Genomic DNA, 18,120 nt, shown 5'->3' with positions numbered 1-18,120 from the left:
GCTTGACAGCTTGCGGTGGCTACACTTTGGCCACAAGACATTAACCTTTGCCTGCTTCCATTTGGTGACGTGAAACGCGGGAAGCCATTTTTGAAATCAACGAAACCAATATTTCCATTAGTAAGCTTTCAGATTTGGGTGGAAAATTTACTATCAGGAGGACATTTTATAAAAATAAGTCTTTAAATCTGTGGCAATATTTTGATAGTGTGTGTGTTAATTTTCGAGGTTATGGCCAAAGATTACACTTGTGTTGAAGAGGGCAAAATGACACAGGACTACGTTATTTCGCCTGCTCTGTTACACAGCTTATCGATTGCTGAAATGCAGTGTGCCTGTTTATAAAAAGCCTATTAGAAATTAAAACAATAACTACCCACAATAAAACACTATTTTTTGTAACTTTCTGAAACATTTTTTGCAGACAATGGTGAATAAATACAAACGGAGTTCAAACAGATGGTCGTGGAATGAAAGTGACATGAAATCAGCCGTTTCTGCCATTAGGGAGGGTAACATGGGATGGCTTAAAGGTTCTTTAGTGTACAATGTACCTCAGGCTACGCTAAGACGGCACTGTTCTGGAAAAAAAAAGATGGCAAAAGACGCAAGAAGACACACGGTCGATTTCGTATTGTATTTGATCACAAGATTGAAAAGCTGCTAGTTCAACATATTTTAGACCTGGAATCGCAACTTTTTTGGATTAACCTGTAGTAATATTCGACGCCTAGATTATGAACTCGCTCAGAGAATGGGCATTGCTTCTCCTTTCAAGGCTGACAGTCAAATGGCAGGCAAAGACTGGTTGGTAGGGTTTCGAAAGCGTAGCCCTGAGGTAAGTCTACGGCAGCCAGAACAAACCTCTGCAGCACGTGCACAGGCTTTTAATAAGCCATAAGTCTTAAAGTTTTTCTCTCTGCTTGAAAGAGTAGTCAAGGACCATAATTTTCTGCCAACACGAATTTATAATATGGACGAATCGGCACTCACTTCACTTCAGAAACCTCAAGAATGTTTATTGGAAAAGGAGAAAAAAAAGAAAAAGAAAAACTGGTTGGTATATAACGAGTTCTGAGCTTGGAATTCATGTGACTGTCGTAATGTGTTGAAGTTCCAGTGGACAGTACATTCCACCTGCATTATTTCTTCGAAAAGTAGCTGAATCCAGCACTTTACGATGAAGCTCTATTGGGCACCCTGCGTCTGTACAATGAAACTGGTTACATGAATGCTGAATTATTTGTGGAGTGGCTGCAACCCTTCATTTCCACAGTGAAGCCAACAAAAGGAGAAAAAATACTGCTAGTAATAGATGGCCGTAGCCATAAGACCATACCTGCCTTTGAACTGGTCAAAGAAAATGGGGTTGTTTTGTTGTGTCTTCCGCCCCTAAACTTGACATCCTTTGGACAATTTGACATATACTATAACCAGAAAGTGAGGGAGTGGCTGAAGAACAACCGAGAAAGAGTAGTTTCAGTTTACCAAATGTGAAGCTCTTCCGGGAAGCCTATTTGTTAGCAGCAACTCCAAAAAATGCCATAGCTGGCTTCCAAGTTTCTGGTATATTTCCATTTAACCCAGATATATTTCCAGAGAATGTGTATGCACCCAGCGGAACAACAGATCTGCCACCTCCTATAACAGATGAATCCACCTTATCGACATCTGAGCTTTCTTGCACTCATGGCATCAATGAGTCAGTCACAGAGAGTGCAGAGACAATCCTCCAGGAGATTTCTCCAACTCCTTCCAGTTCCAGTATGCCTAAGAAACGCAGAGCTGGTGAAGGCTGCCAGGAGCTCGCTGCAACACCAAATCTGAAAGTTCTGAAGGAAAAGGAGCTCCATAAAAGGGGAAAAGGAGCTGAGAAAATCAAACTGGGCTACTGTGAAGCGACATTTGGCCATGGTCCCCCTTCCCCAGATGATGTGGTAGCAGGTATGCGCGTTAGTACTGATGAAGAAGAGGGCGCAGCTTGTATTTTCTGTTGCGATTTATACAGCTGATCAAAAGAAAGGAAAGTGTGGCTGAAGCTTATGATTAAAAGAAAGGTCAGCGTTGGCCGTAATGTTGATGTTTTATTGATAGCAGAATCGATTTTTGATCACATAGTGATCATCTTCAGTGTTGTACAAATTAAACTCAGACACTGGTATGAAGTTATCAATAACCAAAACTGAGGAGCGATCACAATAACTCTTATTATACTTGATGCTAGTGCTTGAATTTAATTTGTACAGCACTGAAGATGATTCTGCTATCAATAAAGCATCAATATTACAGCCAATGCTGACCTTCCTTTTAATTTAACATATATGGTCGTTGTGCACACAGCACTCCATGGAGTCGCCAATCAATGAAGCTTTGAGCTACTCAAAATGGCGCCATGCTGATTGTGCTGGTCTTTCCAAGCGTACAAAAAGTTTGTGTGTGACTTGTGCCAATCGTATATTTCATTCTAACTATGTGAACTGAAAATATCATCTATCAGTTGAATACTGTTCAAATTTTAAATGAGATTTTTAAGATTCTAAATTCCTGGAAATAATTTGCATTACATTTTGATATATTTTATTAATGCACATCCTTAATTTGGTAGGATTACAATTCTAAGACTTAATTAAACTATAATATATGTTTATGCTATAATTTATGCTTATGCTAGCAATTTATTTGCAAAAATGCAGGAATTATCCAGCTAAGAGACAAGGTGTATCATTTTGCGCCACCGGGGAGCCCAAAATGACAAGTTGACAACGTTTTTGAAATTGTGAGTTCATAGCAAAACTAATTATTTTATACTGAATTCTTTATGCATATCCTACTGTAGAAATCCCAGTGAAACTTCCTGGAAGATTAAAACTGTGTGCCGGACCGAGACTCGAACTCGGGACCTTCGCCTTTCGCGACCATCTGAGCTACCCAAGCACGACTCACGCCCCGTCCTCACAGCTTTACTTCTGCCAGTATTTCGTCTCCTACCTTCCAAACTTTACAGAAGCTCTCCCGCGAACCGTGCAGAACTAGCACTGCTAGTGTGCTGCGTGTTTCAAAAGTGTTTTAAAGTGAAGGCATATTTATTTCTGTGTGTTTATTTTTTAGAACGTATGGATTTTTTGCGTACGAGAAAAGACAGTAATTCCGCGTGGCATATTGAGCAGATTAGTGACTAAAAACTTGTGTGCATTGGAAACCAATAAACTTAACAGTACGGCGTGCATTTTCATTTAAGAACAATCTGTGCTTAGTAGCTGCTCAGATTTCAGGAAATACGTTACCATAAACTTGCTAACATCAATGAAAGGGTTTGTGCATGACTGGGTTAAGATTAGCACGAGCTTGGCAGTGAACGTGTACATTATCAAGTGTCGGAATATACAGAAATTTTGCCAGTATTTCCAACTTTCATTCAAAATTAAGACCTTTCCCTGATTCTTGGAATAGTTACGTTGTATGCAATCTGGTGTTAGTTGCAGTACGGTAGGTTTCCACTTCGCTTTCCTACCGGCGATCTGCTGCAACGACTTCACACGTAGGTGCAGGTATTAGACTAAAGGAACCTCGCCGCCACACATGGTGCATCTGGGCCGGGAAAACAGTAAAAATGTTGTAGTACATTGAATCCGTGATTGAGAGAAATTTTGTGAAAGACTGTATAGTGAACGAAAATGAAAAATTTAGTGAATCGGTACACGCGGAACTTTGAACGGAACCCGTTTCGAGTCGCTGGAGGGCTAACAAGAAAGAAGAGGATGTTAAACAGTCACAATAACAACGAAGGCGCATCGAAGTGGCAGACGGCGTCATAGCAGTATCAATGAGCAGCAGTCGCAGGGCAGCGCTGCTGAGTTACACGACGAGCTGGGACCCTGAAACTGGTATGGCAGACGAAGGAAGTCGGACTAGTAGTTTCAGCATGATGAGGCTGCAGCATTCAACAAAAGATAAGCTGTTGTTTGTTTGTTTGTGTGTGTGTGTGTGTGTGTGTGTGTGTGTGTGTGTGTGTGTGTGTGTGTGTGCTGAAAGAATGAGTAACATGGAAAGTGATGTGATAAAGATCTTCTAAATGCGATAAAAGAGGAAGAACTCTCATTCAACACAAACTAGCGCACCTGAACAAAAAGAAGGACTAGATGTTAAAGTAAAAGAGGAGATTTTTGACGGTATTTCTGTGTTATTTATGGACAGTGGAGTAGAATCTGCTTCAAGGATGTCAGTTAATGTAACTAGTGGGGATAATGTAAATCCTGAAAGTGACATTAAGCATGAAATCGGTAACGACCAATTGTGTGATGACAGTGTTGGTTGTGTTACTGAATCAAATGTGTCAAATGTGGGAACCAAATTTGGTATAGTACCGGTGGATGAAGGTAAGCAGGAAACAGTAATGCAGAAAATAGAACCTGGAAGTATGCAAGAAATGTTCGCAGCATTAATGGGTTCTATAGAAGATGGACATACTAATTTGGCTGAAACAGTTGGTCAGAAAATTAGTAAGCTTGATGAAAAACTCCTAAAGCAAACTAGTGGTTTTAATGGAAAACTTGAAAAGCAGACAGCAGTTTTAAAATAAATGAGGCAAAATGATTTGAAGTCGTTAGAAAGTAAAGTGGATGGCAAAATTTCCCAATTTCAGAATAACTCCCAACTATCCATTAATACTGTAAAAAGTGAATTAACAGATGCCTTGAAAAAAGTTGCTATTGGAAACAAACAGAGGGTAGATTTGATAAAAGAAAGTGTGAAGAAAGCAGAGCTCAAAATAGTGGCAGTAGAGTCTAAATGTCTAAATGATCACAAATTGTTAGAAAGTAAAATCAGTTCGGAATATGCCAAATGTATGAATGAAGTAAAAGTTGTGTCTGACTGAGTGGATGTTTCTCAAGAAAATGTTCTTTGGGTAACTAGAAGAGGTTGAAAATAAGTTGGATAAGCATAACAGTAGATCATGCAAAGTTGAAACTACACTCAGACATGGAACTAGCAGTAGTGGATATAGTTTTGTAGTAGAAACGCCTAAAATATCATATATCACTAACAGGCAGTTTTTACGTTTTGATTCAACAGGAAATGTACATGACTTTCAAGGTGTTCTACCTAGTTTATGGTCAGGCAGAAAACAAATTACGGTTTGTTACGTCTAAATTCTTGGGAGATGCTAGAACTTGGGGTTTATCGCTACTGAACAGTACGATACTCTAGATAAATTTGAAGAGGCGTTTTTTTTAAAGAATATTGGGGCAAGCAAAAGCAAATGGAATTGCTAAATAGCTTCTGGGCTGGGGAAAAGTTTAATCCCAGAAAGGAAAGCGTAAGAAAGTTCGCGTTAAACTGGATGACAAATTTGTCATATTTAAACAATAAAGTAGAGCCAGAACAAATTGTTGTGGGCTTGGAATGTAAATTGCCGATTAACTGGCGAAACAAAATTATTGCAGCTCTGAGGGATGACGTTCATAAATTTATTAGTTATTTGGAGAGGGTTGAGAAACTGTTGCATGAGCAGCAGCCTGCAAATCGTAATGTCAAACCATCCAATAATGCAGAACCGCGGCAGAATGCCCCTCCACCAAAACTCTTTCTCTATCTCGAAAAAACGATGTCAGTCAATAATTATGTGGTGACCAACAGCGTACCAGTGGACGGATGGGATGGAAAAGAAACCGTCGATGTATTGTAAGAATAAGTATCACAGTTGATAGTGCGAACAATTTTAGTAATTTTAGAGTAATTTCAGCACCGACCAATGACGCAACAGCATGTTTGCAAATTCCGTATCATCGCTAAACCACCCATTCTCTACTTTGCGAGTATCATTGCAAATGTAGATAGATGACTGTGTAGTACATCCATTCACTGTTAATTCTCAAACATACACGTCATCAAAGTAAACCAGGCAGCGCTCTACATATTTCTAGCACCTCGAGTATAGTGCGTAATTTACGAAATATCTCTATGCGGATGGAAGTCACAGGGCATTCTCTCAGTCTTAGGATAAAATTAGAGACTGCAAAACACCCTCGCACTGTCATTGAACAAACTGCCCTGCAGCACCGTTAACGATTTAATCTGCAGCTGACCAGGAGTAGACCGCTACATTCCGCGTCTCGTGAATGAATGGAGCTTGCCGAGTCTTCACTCATCCAAGTGCACAAGATTCCTCCAGATACGCTCATGTCGAGGAGGTTAGCACCCCTTATCGGTGTATAGTAGTAGATTTGAAAGTGCTGTGATGTAATAGCAGACGGTGAAGAAAAACAAGAAATTGATGGTTTTTATGCATGATGGAGCTCCAGATGGATGGACTTCGAAGCATTTTACGTAAATCAACTACGCTATCAATTCTAAAGTATTGTTCTAGTGTCTGGCATCAATACCAGGAGGGTATTGGTAAGAGAGAACATAAACAAACGCACTCCTAAGGCTACATGGTTCTGCACTTAAAAAACAGGCTATAAGGTTAGATCACTTCAGTTTGCGACCTATTAGTTGTGTGGAATTTGGCGCTGTTAGGGATACAGGATACTTATAAATGATGGAAAAATTGAATTTTTTTATGACTTTATTAAATTTAAAGTCTTTCCTGATTACATTGATATAAACTTTATAGGGTTTCAAATGAAAACTGACCTATATGTACCGAATTTTAAAGTTAGCCGGCCGGGGTGGCCGAGCGGTTCTAGGTGCTACAGTCTGGAACACAAAAATTTGAACCTCCAGGCGCTACAGTCTGGAACCGCGCGACCGCTACGGTCGCAGGTTCGAATCTTGCCTCGGGCATGGATGTGGGAGATGTCCTTAGGTTAGTTAGGTTCAAGTAGTTCTAAGTTCTAGGGGACTGATGACGTCAGAAGTTAAGTCCCATAGTGCTAAGAGCCATTTGAACCATTTTTTTTAAGTTATGTTCATGTGTGCTGCCACACCATTTATTTCTGTTACAGGAACCAGTATTATTTCGTAAAGAACTGCGAACTTTCTGTTTCCAGCCATTATACACTCCTGGAAATGGAAAAAAGAACACATTGACACCGGTGTGTCAGACCCATCATACTTGCTCCGGACACTGCGAGAGGGCTGTACAAGCAATGATCACACGCACGGCACAGCGGACACACCAGGAACCGCGGTGTTGGCCGTCGAATGGCGCTAGCTGCGCAGCATTTGTGCACCGCCGCCGTCAGTGTCAGCCAGTTTGCCGTGGCATACGGAGCTCCATCGCAGTCTTTAACACTGGTAGCATGCCGCGACAGCGTGGACGTGAACCGTATGTGCCGTTGACGGACTTTGAGCGAGGGCGTATAGTGGGCATGCGGGAGGCCGGGTGGACGTACCGCCGAATTGCTCAACACGTGGGGCGTGAGGTCTCCACAGTACATCGATGTTGTCGCCAGTGGTCGGCGGAAGGTGCACGTGCCCGTCGACCTGGGACCGGACCGCAGCGACGCACGGATGCACGCCAAGACCGTAGGATCCTACGCAGTGCCGTAGGGGACCGCACCGCCACTTCCCAGCAAATTAGGGACACTGTTGCTCCTGGGGTATCGGCGAGGACCATTCGCAACCGTCTCCATGAAGCTGGGCTACGGTCCCGCACACCGTTAGGCCGTCTTCCGCTCACGCCCCAACATCGTGCAGCCCGCCTCCAGTGGTGTCGCGACAGGCGTGAATGGAGGGACGAATGGAGACGTGTCGTCTTCAGCGATGAGAGTCGCTTCTGCCTTGGTGCCAATGATGGTCGTATGCGTGTTTGGCGCCGTGCAGGTGAGCGCCACAATCAGGACTGCATACGACCGAGGCACACAGGGCCAACACCCGGCATCATGGTGTGGGGAGCGATCTCCTACACTGGCCGTACACCACTGGTGATCGTCGAGGGGACACTGAATAGTGCACGGTACATCCAAACCGTCATCGAACCCATCGTTCTACCATTCCTAGACCGGCAAGGGAACTTGCTGTTCCAACAGGACAATGCACGTCCGCATGTATCCCGTGCCACCCAACGTGCTCTAGAAGGTGTAAGTCAACTACCCTGGCCAGCAAGATTTCCGGATCTGTCCCCCATTGAGCATGTTTGGGACTGGATGAAGCGTCGTCTCACGCGGTCTGCACGTCCAGCACGAACGCTGGTCCAACTGAGGCGCCAGGTGGAAATGGCATGGCAAGCCGTTCCACAGGACTACATCCAGCATCTCTACGATCGTCTCCATGGGAGAATAGCAGCCTGCATTGCTGCGAAAGGTGGATATACACTGTACTAGTGCCGACATTGTGCATGCTCTGTTGCCTGTGTCTATGTGCCTGTGGTTCTGTCAGTGTGATCATGTGATGTATCTGACCCCAGGAATGTGTCAATAAAGTTTCCCCTTCCTGGGACAATGAATTCACGGTGTTCTTATTTCAATTTCCAGGAGTGTACGTATGATGCATTGTATATGTTGGTAACTAGTATTTACTTTTGTTTCTCTGAAGCAGTTTTTTCACTGATTGGTGCCCAAGTGCTGCATATATTTGAGGAAGTACATATCCTTTAGTATGCAATAAATACAAACTATGCCATGCATCAAGAATTTCAATAAAAGGAAATTACGTGGTAACCAGTTCACAAACAAAGCAAGCCACACTGTTGAATGTAACCTATGTATCAATTCTTCAGAGAAGAAACTCCCACATGGCACGCCTGCAGGTGGTTCAAATCAAAATGGTTCAAATGGCTCTGACAAGGGAACCTCCCCATCGCACCCCCCTCAGATTTAGTTGTAAGTTGGCACAGTGGATAGGCCTTGAAAAACTGAACACAGATCAATCGAAAAAACAGGAAGAAGTTGTGTGGAAATGAAGAAAATAAGCAAAATATATAGAGTAGTCCATGCGAAAGATAGGCAACATCGAGGACAACGTGAGCTCAGGCGCACCGTGGTCCCGTGGTTAGCGTGAGCAACTACGGAACGAGAGGTCCTTGGTTCAAGTCTTCCCTAGTGTGAAAAGTTTAATTTTTTATTTTCAGACAATTATTATCCGTCCGTGCGATGCGAGGTAACTGCGCCGTAGTATGGGGCGCTACACCTAAACAAACATCGAAACACACGTCACTCGACTACAGCGCACGGAAGAGACAGTATTCCTGGTAACGAGGCTCCCTGGCTGGCAGTTGGCTGTTCGCTACTTTGGACGAGAGTGCATTAAATACGTGAGGTGTATTCCGTGGGCAATATGAATCCAGCAAATATAGCTCGCGACTTCAATAATAATCGCACGGTTTTGCGGTGCGGTCGCAAAATACAGACACTAAACTTATTACAGTGAACAGAGACGTGAATGAACGAACGAACAGATCATAACTTTGTGAAAATAAAGACAGTAAAATTTTCGCTCGAGTGAAGACTTGAATCAAGGACCTCTCGTTCCACAGCTGCTCACGCTAACCACAGAACCACGGCGCTCCTGAGCCCACACTCTCCTTGATGTTGCTTATCTTGTGCATGGACTACTCAGTTTGTATATTTTGCTTATTTTTTTTTCATAGTTCCACACAACTTCTTCCTGTTTTCTCGATTGGTCTGTGTTCAGTTTTTCAAGGCCTATCCACTGTGCCAACTTGTAACTAAATCTGAGGGGGGTGCGATGGGGAGGTTCCCTTGTGAGCACTATGGGACTTAACTTCTAGAGTTGGGTTTAAGTAGTTCTAAGTTCTAGGGGACTGATGACCATAGATGTTAAGTCCCATAGTGCTCAGAGCCAATACTTAACTTCTAAGGTCATCAGTCCCCTAGAACTTAGAACTACTTAAACCTAACTAACCTAAGGACATCGCACACATCCATGCCCGAGGCAGGATTCGAACCTGCGAGCGTAGCTGTCGCGCGGTTCCAGACTGTAGCGCCTGGTGGTTCAAATTTTTGTGTTAATAATGACGCTATTTGTAGTAGATTGTTGTTGTTGATGTGGGTATCTTATCTTCTTTGATAAAGGAAGTGGCCACATGTAAACAATGTGATGGTGTAGGCTGTCTGGAAATAACTGAACAACAAAGTAGCAGGAAGGGTTTAGCTTCAAAATTAGGTGTTCTGTGTAGATCTTGCAATAAATCTACCTCGAAAATGACTCCAAACATTGTGCATAACTCATATGACGTGAATTTGAAGTTAATGTGTGCAATAGGAAAAGGAAAAAAAGGCTGCTCAAACATTTTGTGGTTTGATGGACCTTCCTACTCCTCCCAGTAGGTTCAGCAAGTACAAAAAAAATACTTCAAGGTGCATTGACGTTGGGTCTAAAGCATCTATGAAACGTGCAGTAGAAGAAACTGTAAATATTAGTGGAACCAGGGACATTGCTGTTGCACTTGATGGGACAATGCAACGTCAGGGACATCATTCCTTGAATGGTGTTGTAAGTGTTATTTCTCTGCAGAATGGAAAAGTTGTTGATGTTTAGTGCATATCTAAGTACTGCCACACCTACCATGGTAACACTGAAGGACATATTGAACATCAGTGTTCTAAGAATTACGGTGGTTACAGTGGAGGTATGGTGTGTGATTGAGCTTTCAAAATATTTCAGAGGTCAGTGACCATTTATGACGTTAGATATACAAATTACCTATATGATGGGGACTCTAAAGCTTTCAATAAAATTAATGAGTTCAATGTTTATGGTGATACCTATGGTAACAAAACTTGAGTGTTGTGGACATGTGCAAAAGAGGATGGGTGCTAGATTGAGGAGGCTATGAAGAGAAATGAAAGGAAAGTTGCTATGTGATGGAAAATCTCTGTCTGGCCAAGGCAGATTGACAGAAACTGAAATAGACCTTCTTCAGAGTTATTATGGCCTCCAAATGATGTTACAGCAATGAGAAAAGTTGTATGGGCCACTTACTTTCGTAAGTTGTCCACAGATGACCACCATGTTCATGGACTTTGTCCTAAAGGAGCAGATTCTTGGTGTGGTTAAGACAAAGCAAAAGAAAGTGGTCAAATATACCATCATAAGCATTATCTTGCTGAGCCTATTATAAATAAAATAAAACCAATTTTTAGAGACCTGAGTGATCCTGTTTCATGGGGGCACTCAGAATAAAAATGAAAGTTTCAACCATTGCATATGGGAAAGATTACTCAATAATGTTTTTGTAGGACTACATACATTAAAAGTAGATGCAGTGATATGTTTCAATGATGGAGTGGTAGGAAGGTCGGAACTCCTGAGAAATTTAGGCATAAAATATGTCTCTAATATGGAAGATCAATTGCTTGTGTGTGACAGGCAACGGGTGCATGAAGCTGAAAGATTCGCTCTTCAAATTACCAAAGAAGCAAAAAGTGCTAAAAGGAATGCCAAGAGGAAGCTTGAAGATGAAGAAATGCTGCAGGATGAAGACTATGCTTCAGGAATGTTTTGAGGTACAGTTTAATTGGACTCATATCTTCATTCGCAATTTCCCACAAGTTGTATTTTTCAGAATTCGGGTACAAATATATCCTGAAGTTCATAAAGCATTGCTATAATTTTTTTCTCTAACTTGCTATAGTCCATACTTATGTAGTAGACCTAAGCTTTATTGCAGAATCAGTGATATTTTTTGTCCTTGTAATATATATAATATATGGAATTTAATAAGTCTAGTACCTCAGCCATCATGTCATGCATATCTGGTAAAAATTTGGTCTCCTTCAAATGTGTAACAAGGGACTAAATGCAACCTAAATTTGAGGAAGCATTTTGGAAAAAAAATTGCATCAGTTTCTTTGTAATTTTTTTTCAGTAAACCTAAGCAGGTTCAAAAATATTCAAAATACCTCTAATTTGTTTAGAAAGTGTGCTGCATTACCTGATATCAACAAAAAATCTGTAAAGCATATACTTTATAATCACTGTCTGAAAGAAATAGGTGTCGATTTTTATATAATATTGAGCCAGAAAAGTACCCTGTATCCTTCATATTCCAATGTAAGAAATATATTTCCAACGCAAGACATACATCCTTGCAGGTCTCTCTACGATAAATTATGGTAACAAACTGTAAAATAAAAGAAAATTCCTTAAAATATCGATTCTGTGTGATACATGCACAATATAGCTTTCCAGAGATGTATAGCGTCCACTATTCACATCTGGTTCAGAAATTATACTATGCCAGCATCCGTCCCATGTAAAACGATTATTAGTAATGGAGAACACCTCTTACAAGGAAACAGATAAACGCATAGCAGCGGCATCCGTCATGTGAAACTTACACCTCATGCCACCACTAACTTTGTAAACAGCACATCTGTCAAGCATGGGGATTGCAGTGGCTCACAGACACCTATCGCTAACTTAGAATCATCTTACTTATGAAACTGAAGTATCGATTTTATACCCAAGGTGCGACAGGGGAATGGAGTACATCACATAAATCTTCGTTTGTTTAGAGGAATGTGTCGAAACAGGATGGTCAAGTTCCATCACACATGAGATGGAAGTCCTCTGATGACCGAGAGGTTTGCTGTTAATGATCACAAGTAGACAGTGCTCTAAGTCACAACATACAGAACACGTGGTTGTATACAAGTCGAAGCAGGCTATGTCACGCGACTGATGCATCCTGACAGAACAGTGGAAAAAATGGTCAAACGACATGGAGCAACATCTCCTTCTCTAGAATGCATCATCAGTCCACCATTAAACCGTACATCATTACAGCTCCATCTCAGTTGATCACTCCGTCAACTGTTCAAATGGCTCTGAGCGCTATGGGACTTAACATCTGAGGTCATCAGTCCCCTACTTAAACCTAACCAACCTAAGGACATCACACACGTCCATGCCCGAGGCAGGATTCGAACCTGCGACCGTAGCAGTCGCGCGGTTCCGGACTGAAGCGCCTAGAACAGCTCGGCCACCGCCCGTCAACTGTTATCCTTTAATGCAGATGCATGTAAGTTTAGAGGCAGATGGTTATCTGTTTTCCTGAAAAGCGTCAAATACAGTAGTCTACTCGCATGTATCACTGTTACCTCAATGGATAATAGTAGAATGCAGCCTCGATGAAAAAACGAGTGACTATTGCCCTGGTTCCCTTCACTTCCATATCTACGTTTACTCGGATTCCTCTTGCTGTCGCATAATTGTTCCCATGAACAAATTGTTCTGTACCAATCAGAAGAAACGCGAGTACTTCCTCAATTTCCCTTCATTTCAGTGTATTTTCCCTCAATTTTTTTACGTATTTTCCGTCTTTTTGGCAAATCCATCGATTTTTTTGTGTCAGTTCTACACAAGCGATCATGACATAACTTCTCGTTCCGTGTTCTAGAATTGCTTGTAAATGTAGTACAGCTGCCAACACCTAGCGCAAATGCGCTAATTTTCTGGTTGGGAGGCAAGTATGGCACTGAACTCGATTGCATCCAGTCGCCTCCACCCCACATATTCCATATTTGCTGAGCGTTTGCTCTGTTTTCTGTATGTCTGTGTATGCGCATATGTCGTGGATGGCTCCCAGGACCAACAGTAGACCCGACTTGGCATTTGAGTGTGGATCCGTTGCACGTTATGTCGGGAGCGATATTGGGTTGCGGATCCACAATATAGCACGTCTGGGATATGGTTTGAAAGTGGATCCACCACACAAAGTGTAAGGAGCGATGTTGTGATACAGATCCACACTATACCACATCCAAGTTAGTGTTCGAGTGTGGTTCTGCTGTGCACTATATATCCAGACCGAAGTTCAGAGGCGGATCCACCACATGTCACATCTGGGATAGGACTCACAGGTAGACCAACCACGCATTACGTCCGAAGATGTGTTCTATGTTAGAGGTTGGGTCCACCAGCGGGAGAACTGGGTTCTGGGAGCTGTCTGTGACACATGCACAGAAAACAGAGCAAGTGCACTGCAAATGTGGAATATGTGGGGTGGAGGCGACTGGATGTAATGGAGTACAGTGCTATACTATGCCTCCCTATCTGCGCTAGGTGTTGGCAGCAGTACTACACTTACAAGCAATTTTAGAAACGGAATGAGATGTGATGTCATGATTGCATGGGTAGAAGTGACATAAAATCGATAGAATTGCGAGAAATGACGGAAAATACGTATAAATTGAGGGAATATACACGGAAATGTGGGGAAATTGAGGAAGTTCTTATGTGTTTTCTGGTTGGTGCAGAACAATTTGTGCATGGGGACAAGTATGTGACAGCAAGAGGAATCCGGGAAAATGTAGACATGGGAGCAAATGGAACCAGGGAAATGGTCACTTTTTTTCTGTCGAGGCAGCATTCTACTGTAAGTCTGGCTGGCTCTGAGCACTATGCGACTTAACTTCTGAGGTCATCAGTCGCCTAGAACTTAGAACTAATTAAACGTAACTAATCTAAGGACATCACACACATCCATGCCCGAGGCAGGATTCGAACCTGCGACCGTAGCGGTCGCTCGGCTCCAGACTGTAGCGCCTAGAACCGCACGGCCACTCCGGCCGGCTTACTGTAAGTCTATTGAGGTAACAGTGATACACGCTAGTTGACTACTGTATCTGACGCATTCAGGAAAACAGATAACCATCTGCCTCTAAACTTACATGCATATGTATTAAAGGATGGAGTGATCGACTGAGATGGAGCTGTAATGAGGGTCGATTTAATGGTGGACTGATGATGCATTCTAGAGAAGGAGACGTTGCTGCATGTCGTTTGATCATTTTTTCTGCTGTTCTGTCAGGATGCCTCAGTCGCGTGACAAATCCTGCGTTCGACTTGTATGCAACCATGTGTTCTATATGTTGTGACTTAAGAGCACTGTGTACTTGAGATCGTTAACAGCAAATCTCTCGGTCATCAGAGGACTTCCATCTCATATGTGATGGAACGTGATCATCCTGTTTTCACACATTCCTCTGAACGAACAAAGATTTATGTGATGTTCTCGATTCCCCTGTCGCATCTTGTGTATAAAATCGAGACTTCAGTTTCATAACTAAGATGATTCTAAGTAAGCAACGGGTGTTTGTGAGACACTGTAATCCTCATGCTTGAAAGATGTGCTGTATACAGAATTAGTGGCGGCATGAAGTGTCATTTCTCATGTCGGATGCCGTTGCTATGCATTTATCTGTTTCCTTGTGAGAGTTATTCTCTGTTACTAACGATCATTTTATATAGGACTGAAGCAGGCATAGTATAATTTCTGAACCATGATGAGTTGGGAACAGTGGATGCAATAAATCTGTGGAAAGCTGTATTGTGCAAGTATCACATAGAGCTGATGTTTTAAGGAAGTAGTTTTTTCATTTTACAGTTTGTTACCATAGTTTATCTTAGAGAAACCTGTAAGTAGGATGATGTCAGGCATTGGAATATTAACAGCGCCACATTCCACATGACTGATAGGTCGGAAACTGAAGCGATCTAACATTATAGCCTGTTTTAAATGTAGAACTGTTTAGTCTTAGGAGTGCATGTGTTTATGTTCTCTCTTACGAATACCCTCCTGGTACTGATCCCAGACACTAGAACAATACTTTAGAATTGATAGTGTAGTTGATTTATGTAAAATGCTTCAAAGTCCATCTGTCTGGAGCTCCATCTTGCATAAAAACCACCTGTTTCTCGTTTTTCTACTATTACATCACAACACTTTCAAATCTACTACAATACTCCGATAAGGGGTGCTAACCTCCTCGACATGGGCGCATCTGGAGGAATCTTGTGCACTTGGATGGGCGGGGACTCGGCAAGCTCCATTCATTCACGAAATGTGGAATGTAGCGGTCTACTCCTGGTCAGCTGCATATTAAATTGTTAACGGTGCTGCAGGGCAGGTTGTTCAATGACAGTGCGAGGGTGTTTTTCAGTCTCTAATTTTATCCTAAGATTGCGAGAATGCTCTGTGACATCCATCTACATAGAGATAGATCGTAAATTATGCACTATGCTAGAAATACGTAGAGCACTGTCTGGTATACTTTGATGATGTATACGTTCGAGAATTAACTGTGAATGGACGTACTGCACAGTCATCTATCTACATTTGCAATGACAGTCACAAAGTAGAGAAAGGGTGGTTTAGCGATGATACTGAAACTGGCAAACGCTGTCGCATCATTGGTCGGTGTGATGCTTATTATTACAGTATATCGACAGTGTCTTTTCCATCCCATCCGTCCACTGGTATGCTGTTGGTCACCACATAATGATTGACTGACATAGTTTGTTTGAGATGGAGAAAGAGTTTTGGTGAAGGGACAACTCCTTCTGGGGATCGCTAGCACCGAAACAGTGATCGCTTACATGACTGCAATATGAGGTATCGTTCGAAACGGAACACAGAGCCATCAGCTCTTGTGTCACTGTGACAGATGAGTTTAAATGTAGAGGTTGTCAACCACCTTTGGACTGCAGTTTGAAAACGCTACACAGCGCTAGCAAACTCTTCCAGTTTCCTTGCGTTGTAACTGTCTTTTATTTAAAGTCATCCAATATGTACGGTATGTTATGGTAGCAGCAATAACAAAATGATTTACACTGTGCAAAATCTAGTTTTCTGTGAGAGACAATGGATCAGAACGCGTTAATGTCAGTTTAGAATCTGAAACAGACCTCGAAGTTCGGGCAGAAAACCAAAATGTATGGCAGTGTACAAAGCGTGTTACAGTAGAAAAAAAAGCAATGTTTCAAACAACAACACAGGGTCACAGGGACTGTCTCTTGCAACTTACAGTATAGTCTGTGGTATACAGTCATCCTCCCACAGTAGAGGTGATGAAACTTTAATTTGATATGTGCAGTGGATCAATACCTGTATATGTAATAGAATTGTCACATGTGCTCGGTGCCATCATGCATGCAGTATTTGTTTTCTATATATACGAGGGGAGATATGAGGTAAAAATCTTATCAAGTTCTCTATTGGATGAAGTTAGTGGAGCTTTCATAGCTCATAATTTTTCTCTGTTGGATGGTACAAAAAAACGATGATAGCATGTTGGAGTGATAGAGGTGAATGGGCCTTGAGGAACACGAATCTGCTTCGGATTGTAGTATCTGTATGTAGTTTGGAGAAGCACCACAATGCATTAGCAAACTCCTCGTCCTTCTCCCTTGTGTTGCAGGAGCAGGCTTTGTTTGGCGCTTACCTTATACATTGTGCACAGTTGGTAGAGCTACGACAACATGTTCCTGTTTCCATTGAATCGTCAAAACACAGTCCTGTCGCCAGACTCAGCTTAGCCTGTTTCTACATGGGTTGCAGAAGGTGGTAGATATAGGTTTCTCCAACTTCTACCCAGTTCCGACTTAAATTGGAATGATCACATGCACAAAGCTGCAGGGATGGTAGCACAGTCTGAGGGGCAGTTTAAAGATGCATAGGGACTACCTAAAACCACATTGGAATTTTACTGTAGCAGACAGGTTCGAGAAATGTGACTCGTTTCGAGACATGAGAGTGCCAGAAATATGATTCGCTATTGGCTGTAATAATTAAAGGACTTCTCCATAGGATCCAATGTAGGTATATGGTTGAGTTGAAAGACTTGACTCCAAATCCCAGACAGCATTTCTAGCAGATAGCGTAACGCTAGAGATCGGAGAAGCTTGTGTACATTTCTTATGACCTCAATCAGCACACCATCTACTGTTTGTGATCCTTCTCAATCAACCTTCGCCTATAATCCATTGGATATATCGCGGAACCGCTGACATGGCATCGAGATAGAATATACTACAAATACTGGAGAAATACCTAGCGGTGGCGTGAGGGAGATGCAAATAACGGTTTCATACCACGTTCCTTAGCCGAATCACTTTCTAAATTCAGCGATTTTATCACGAGGTTGCATCATGAGCTATGTGTAACCATACTGCTGGTCTGATAATATACACTCATACGATCACCGTCTATATTCAGTGTCGCAGTATTTGTCTGGAGAAACCAATTCATTCGGAGGTAATATTGCATGTCGATTTGTAAAGCCAGTATAGCTTTTAACATGGTACTTGTGTGAACCCATAGAACCAAGACCAATTGCAATAGTAATATGGTCCTTGCGATCGTGTTTTTCTTTTAACAAATATAGCAGTTTGTAAGATGATTACATTTCGCTTTCTAAGACACAGTGATAG

Source organism: Schistocerca nitens, chromosome 4, assembly GCF_023898315.1.
Source record: "Schistocerca nitens isolate TAMUIC-IGC-003100 chromosome 4, iqSchNite1.1, whole genome shotgun sequence".
NCBI lineage: Eukaryota > Metazoa > Arthropoda > Insecta > Orthoptera > Acrididae > Schistocerca > Schistocerca nitens.
The sequence above is the reverse complement of the archived record's forward strand: the minus strand, read 5'-3'. Positions refer to the sequence as shown.